Source organism: Hylobates moloch, unplaced genomic scaffold (genome assembly GCF_009828535.3).
Source record: "Hylobates moloch isolate HMO894 unplaced genomic scaffold, HMol_V3 SCAFFOLD_1, whole genome shotgun sequence".
NCBI classification, from domain to species: Eukaryota; Metazoa; Chordata; class Mammalia; order Primates; family Hylobatidae; genus Hylobates; species Hylobates moloch.
The window spans coordinates 132,970,433-132,977,793 of NW_026652276.1; the positions used below are offsets into that span (position 1 = coordinate 132,970,433).

Below are 7,361 nucleotides of genomic sequence, written 5' to 3' on the forward strand. Positions count from 1 at the left end.
TACAGCATTGTTAACTATAGTTACATTACTGTACATTGGACATCTATTTGCTTTTATACGTGTGAATTATTTGGTTTTACTGAAAATATATTAACATTGCGCAAGAGGTTGCCTATGGTTGTCCATTACATTGGTGGCCCCAGTGAGTCATGATCCCCCTCCCCACATCTCCAGGTATTCATGCCCTTGTGTAGGCCCCCCCTTGAGTCTGGGCTGGATGTGCTTCTTGCTTTAGCCAGTAGAATGTGGTGGGAATGACGCTGTGTCCATTTTGGGATGAGGATGTAGAGTCATGGCATCCTCTGCTCCTATGCTTTGGGAGTCCTGGGCCACTGTGTAGGAAGTCCAGCTAGTCTACTGGAGAGACTACGTAGAGTAGCATCAAGAAGAGGGAGAGGCCCTGAGACATGGTGAGAGACAGAAGCCCAACTGTTGCATTACATGTTGAATCCAGACTTAAGTCAACCCATTGGCTCAATATACTCACATGAGTGACCACCAGCAAGCTAGCAGCGTCTGGATTGGATCTGTTACTTGCTCAACCACAGAGCTGAGCCTGGTACACATTGTAGAATCATGATAAAATAAAATCATTGTTACTTTAATCCACTGTATTTTGGGATGGCTTCTTATGCAGAAATTGATGACAAAAACATTATATAGAAGCAAAGATTCTCAACCCTGGCGATCTAGAAGTACCATCACCCAGGATTCTAACCCTTCAGAGATTCTGATTTGATTGGTCTTGGGCGAGACATCATATATAAAGTTTTTTAAAGTTTTATTTTAAAGATGAATACACAGGATGAATGGAGGAACAAATGGTGGTATATACATACAATAGAATATTATTCAGGCATAAAAAGGAATGAAGTACTTACAAGTGCTACAATGTGGATGAACCATTAAAACCTCCAAAAGAAGCCAGTCACAAAAGGTCACATATGATTCCATTTATACAAAATACCCAGAATAGGCAAATCCATAAAGACAGACAGCAGATTGATGGTTGCCAGGAACTGGGGTAGGGGACATGGGGAGTGACTGCTTAATGAGTATGAAGTTTTCTTTCAGGTTGATGAAAATGTTTTGAAACTAGATAGAGGTGGTGGTTGCCCAACATTGTGAATGTACTAATTGCCATTGAATTGTTCACTTTAAAATGGACATGAAAAATGTTAATTTTGTGTAAATTTCACCTCAATAAAAAAGAAGAATCAGAAGAGGGGGACAAAAGAGGAGGTTAAAGTGAGGCAATGCGGGAAGGACTTGGCCTGATATTGCTTGCTTTGAAAATGAAGGAAGATGTTATGAGCCAAGGAATGCAATGGCTCTAGGAGCTGGGAAAGACAAGGAAAGGGATTCTCCCCTAGAGGTTCCATACAGGAATGCAACCCTGCCAACACCTTGCTTTTAGCCCGGAGAGACCTGTGTTGAACTTCTAACCCATGTTCTAACTTTTAACTATAACATAAAAACTTGTGTAGTTTTAAGCCACTAAAAAAATACACAATCATTTTAGCTTTATTTTTAAATTTTATTTTGGGGCATAACAGTTTGATAAGGTTTAACATATGTTTAGATTCATGTGACCACCACCACAATAGCATACAGACAGTTCATCATACACAAACTCTCTCATTCTTCCCTTTGTAGTCACACATCTCCCACCCCTAACCCCTGGCAACCACTGATTGTTTCCCCATTACTTTCATTTTTCCTTTGCCAGAACATCTTTGCTTTGTTCTGCATCTTAGGAGGAAAAGTATTTCTTTAGTATTGATTTTGGAACATGTCTGTTGGTGATGAATTCTTCCAGATTTCATTCATTGAGAATGTCCTTATTTCATCTTCATTCCTGAAGGATGTTTTCACTGGATATTGAATTCCAGATTGACAGTTTTTTCTCATTCAGCACTTTAAAAATGTTATTCCATTTCCTCTGGCCTACTTTTTTTTCCCGAGGAATCCACAGTTATTCAAGTCAATGTTTCCCTTTATATAAAGTATCATTTTTCTCTGGCTGCTTTCAAGATGTTTTGTCTTAGTTTTTAGCAGTTTAATTATGATGCATCTGGGCATGGTTTCCTTTGGGTTTTGTTTGTTTCTTTGCATCCTACTCTTGCCCTTCTCTCTCTGGAACTCTAACAATATGAATATTAGACTTTTTTGTATTGTCTTACATGCCTCCAATACTCTGTTCATTAATTTTTTAATTTTTTCCTTTTGTTCAGGTTGGATAATTTCTATTCAATCTTCAATTCACTGACTTTCTCTATTTTGTTATTAATCTTATCCAGGCAATATTTTATTTCAGTCATTGTAATTTTCAGTTCCAAAAAGTTTCTCTTTTGTCCTTCTTTGTATCTTCTATTTCTTTGCTGAGACTTTTGTTTCAAGAGAATTTTCCCTTACTTCTTGGAATATGGTTATAATAGCTGCCTTTGCATCTTTAATAATTTCAACATTTGTGTCATCTTGCAGTTGGCATCTGTTGATTGTTCTTTTCCCTATAAGTTGAAGTTTTTCTTGTCTTTCATATGTCAAGTAGTTTTGGATTGTGTCCTGAACATTTTGAATATTATATTATGAGGATCCATGTCTTGTTTAAATCCTAAAGTGAATTTTGAATTTTGTTTTGTTTTGTTTTTGCAGGCAATCAATCTAATTAGGCTCCAGACTCCAGTTCTCCTGTGGACTGTGGTTCTAATATCAGTTCAGTTTTCAAAGACTTTGCAGTGCTATGGGAATCTGTTGTGTGTATGTTGCCCAGTGGCCATTTGGTGGTTTGGATCATAGTCTCATGCACAGTTCAGTTCTCACAGCATGTGCAGCTTAGACGTAAGCCTCGGAGTTCACATGGAACTGCTCTCTTGAGCTCTCTCCTTTCTGAGATTATTCTGGCATTTTTGGCCCCCTGAAGCCCCATTTTTTTTGTCCTCTGGTTAGAAAGCTAGGTCTTTAGTTTTCCTACCTTGCTGCATACATCTCATGGCTATACTTCAGTCTGTCCCACCAGGCAGTGTATGAACAAAGAGAGAGAAAAGGAAATGGTATTTTGTCTCACCCTCTTGGGACCGCAGCTTCTCTAGTGGAGGGAAGACTCGCTTCCCAAGTATTTCAGTGCTCTCCAGGCTGCTGTTGCCATTGTTGTTACTGCTGCCACTATGGGATTACCTGGGGGTTGGGTGGGAGAGAGTGGAAAAAAGATTTAAAAACCAGGGACTTTCTCCACTTCTTATGACTCTTATGTGTCCCCATAACCACCTTGGACCAGAAAGTGAGGATTCTTTTTAGAGCCCTGCTTGCTTTTGGTGTGCACATCCAGGTCAGACTAATGAGTCCAGGCCAGATGATACCAGAGGGGATAAAAGATGAGAGATTCATGGTGGTTTTGGTGGTACTTCATATTCTGATCTCTTTCCCCAATTCACCTGCTCCTGTTTACTTGTCATTGTCCTTAGATAGCTGTTCAGTGTAGTCTGTTCAGTGTAGTCTGTCCAGGGTTCATTGTTGCATTTGGTGGGAGAAACAGGGTAGGGTCTGCTTACTCCATCTTGCCCAGAACAAAAACTCCAATATATATGTCTTAATCCAACACTGTAAATGGTTAATAAACTTTGCCTTCAACAACAGGCACAATGATCAATGCTAATTGCCAGGATTGCCTCCAATAGCTGTATTCTTTCCGCTGAATAGAGAGACTCCTGGGCCACCTTAAGGGTTAGCTGAGGCAGGCACTGCTATCATGGGTCACTCCCGAGGCCAAGCTACTTGAAGCAGCTCCTGTCTTCTCAGGTCCTGGTTCCTGCCTTCATCTTCCTATTCCTCCCACCCAACACAGTCCGGGTGCTAAGTAACGTAGCCTCATCTCAGAGCTTGCCTGAACCATGACAGAAGCATCAGTGAGGAATTGGAGCCTGGAATGTCTGACTGAGAAGTTTGGTCATGACTTAATAAGTAAAGGAAGCTCCTGAAGATTCTCAAGTAGCAACATCATGTAATCGTTATCATTAAAATAATAACTAACATATATTAAGCCATGTACTATCCTGTATGTTTTTATATACATTATTGTATATATATTATTGCATTAAATCCTCTGATATGGTTTGGATTTGTGTCCCCACCCAAATCTAATATTAAACTAATCCTCAATGTTGGAGGAAGGACCTGGTGGGAATTGACTGGATCATGGGGGCAAACTTCCCCCTTGCTATTCTCATGATAGTGAGTGAGTTCTCATGAGAGCTGGTTGTTTATAAGTGTGTAGCACTTCCCACTTTGCTCTCTGTCTCCTTCCTGCCACCTTATGAAGATGTGCCTGCTTCCCCTTCACTTTCCACCGTGATTGTAAGTTTCCTGAGGCCTTCCCAGCCATAGCTCCCATACAGCCTGTGGGACTGTGAGTCAGTTAAACCTCTTTTCTTCAGAAATCAATCTTTTCATACATAAATCTCATGTAATTCCTTATAGCAATGGGAGAACAGGCTAATACATCTTCCAAACAGGTTACAGGATAGACACTATTTTCATTTGCAGATGAGGAAGCTACTTTTACCTGGAAGTGACACGTTACTAACATCAAAGGGTCAGGAAAGTGCCATTCTGACCTATGTTAAGGAGGAGAAGAACTGGATGAGCCCAGACACATATAAGCTTGTGACCTTGGGCATTAATTCCCTCTTCTGCAAAAAGGGGATAGTAATGGTGTCCACCCTGCTCTGCAGATAGGATAAGATTATGAATGTAGTATGCTTAGCACAGTGACTGTCACAAAGGAGGCACTCATAAATCACCATTTTTATTTGTTTCCCTTCTTCAGTGTAGCTGAACCAGCACGTACAGTTCTACTTGAATCTCCAAGGACTGGCAGGTCTCCTGGATCAGACTCCATTTTTAGTGATAATTGGATGCTTATTATCACCTAGAGATCTGGCTTGACAGCTATTTTGCACTTTACCAAGAAAAAACAAGTAGCTATGACTTGGTGGAAGTCAGATGGCCAACACATTAAAATGAGTTTGCACAACCGTGGGTTGTACTTTACCTATGGTCAAGTGTTTAAAACCTCATCTCATCTATTTAATCAATTCCATTAAAATGTTTTTCTCTCAATTTCTGTGAAGACGCAGGGAAAAAAAGTAATATGTATTTGTCTCTAGCATTTTCACTTGATGTGTGAGGTCACAGTTAAAAGCAGCTACCACATATTTGGTCAAGAGTTCAGGGACAATCTGGGCAGCAGGGAGCAGTAATATCTCCATTTAAGATGCGGGAGCCAATGACTAGGTCAGTAATTTTCCACTGGCTTCAATGAGAGCCCTGACAGGGAAAGGGGTAAGAGGAAATGAAGAGGAGATTGTGGGAGGAAACCGAGCTGGGCAACTGCATTGCGGAGACACAGGGACTGCCAGCCAATTGTCTTGGACTTGCCTATGCCAAATGTTCTGGAAATGGACTGAAGTGGGAGGGATATCACAGCAAGGTGGGACTGGGCAGCATGTAGAGGAAGCAGGGAATCAGCAGGGGCTGTGACATCAGAGGAATCCTGTTCTTAACAGCTGTTCACTACTGGCCAGTTGTTTAACCTCTTTGACTGAGCCTTGATTTCTTTACCAAGTGGGCAAAAAAATACCCATCTCGTATGATTGTGGGGAAAGCAGATGAGATAATGTGTGTGGCACAGCCATGGGGACTGGGGCCCAGGGCATGCTCAGTGGTGCTACTTTCCCCTTTCCAACCTGGATGTCAGAGGGGACCATCTGCCCTCCAAGATCTAGAGGAGAGGATCTCAAATCCCCACCCCACCAGTGCCCAATTTTAGATTTTGGTGAAGCCCCAGGCATAATATTTCTTGCTTCCACTCCACTATGCTTTCCTCAATTAGGTTTTTGATCTAGCCCAGATGTTGACCTCAGCTTCAGACACGCACACAGACTCAACACTCACACTTTTACATGCTCACACACACACATGCTCACACACACACACTAATAAACATACACCACTCACACTCATACATGCACAATCTCACACACATACACGCAACACACTCACACTCCCACCCACATACATACTTTCGCATACACAAGTATATACATGACCTATGTTCACTGAAATAATATTGTTCAGCACACTGTGTATACAGCATTCTAGGAAACATCTTTTAAAAAGTGTATTAAACTCATGTTTCTGTCATTATCCTGTTATAAACCCTTCCATTCACAGATGATAAACTCTTAACAACACAGGGCATCAGTAATGATCTAAGCATCCTCTTTTGAACATTTGTCTACGAACACTTCACTACACACATAGGCCCTCACGCACACAATCCCTCCCTCACACAGCCCTTGCATTCAAGACCCCTGTGTGTGTTCCAGCTGTGCTGAAACTCTGGGGCTATGGAGGAGATTTATGCTATCAAAGCACAGGAGTACAAACTGAGTAGAATCTGGTTTTTTCAAGTCTTGGACATGTCCACTTGGGCTGTACTTCCTGCCACATTTCCCCTGCTCGCTGTTATCCCTTTCTCCTCTTCCTTCTCTCTTCCCTTGCTCTGCCTTTCTGGCCCCCACTAGGGCACTTTTTTCTAACGTAAGGTGGTCTAGCATTTCTTTGTTGTCTTCTTCCAGCTCAAACCCACAGGCTCTTGTTTTCTGCTTCCAAAGGCTTATGGATGTGTTCTCCTAAACACACATGGTTCCTGTCCCAACGACTTCCGGAGCAGCTGGAGAAATGCAATATGCTTGTTTCGCTCTGTTGCCTTCTCCCTGTGCAGTGTTCTATGGCCAGGGGTGGCGGTGGCAGTGGTGTTAATACCTGGAGAGCATCCCATGCTGGTCTCCACTACTGCTAACTTCCCAGGGTCCCCACCTGCACAAAATACGCCCTGGATCAACACAGACTAACTGATGGCATAAACACAGCTGATGGCATCAATCACTTTATGATGCAAATTAGATCCACATTCTTTCTAGAACAGGGGCACCCATCACCACTGCCATCAGAAGTCATTGGATGTTACTACTAACTTGGGTGACACTAAACGGATCTGGGATACAATCCTAGCTAATTCATTGCCCACTGTCTGACATTGGGTGAATCGCTTCACCAATATGTGCCTCAATTTCTTGGCCTTTAAAATGAGGGTGATGATACCTGTCCCCAGAGCCAAATGTACTGTGAAGTGAATGAAGCTAAAGCTTAGGTAGCCCTCACTTCTAAAGACCTGCTTTTGTACCTAATTTCATGTTGGTAAGTTGGTGTTCCTTTTCCTTTCTAAAGAAAGTATTTTATTTTTTTTCCTCTTATTTCAGTCTATTTGTATTAGATCATATGTGTTCCTTTTCCAAAAA

The 7,361-nt window shown here is 41.7% G+C and overlaps 1 long non-coding RNA gene across 1 annotated transcript; it reads right to left on the bottom strand.

The window, feature by feature from the left end:
- Positions 1-1,523: 1,523 nt before the first annotated feature.
- On the bottom strand, positions 1,524-6,892 carry LOC116809584 (uncharacterized). The gene is made up of 2 exons (XR_004369891.1): positions 6,826-6,892; positions 1,524-3,177 (listed from the first exon to the last, which is right to left on the bottom strand). It is a non-coding gene; the product is annotated as an uncharacterized LOC116809584 (long non-coding RNA).
- Between the last annotated feature and the right edge of the window lie 469 nt (positions 6,893-7,361).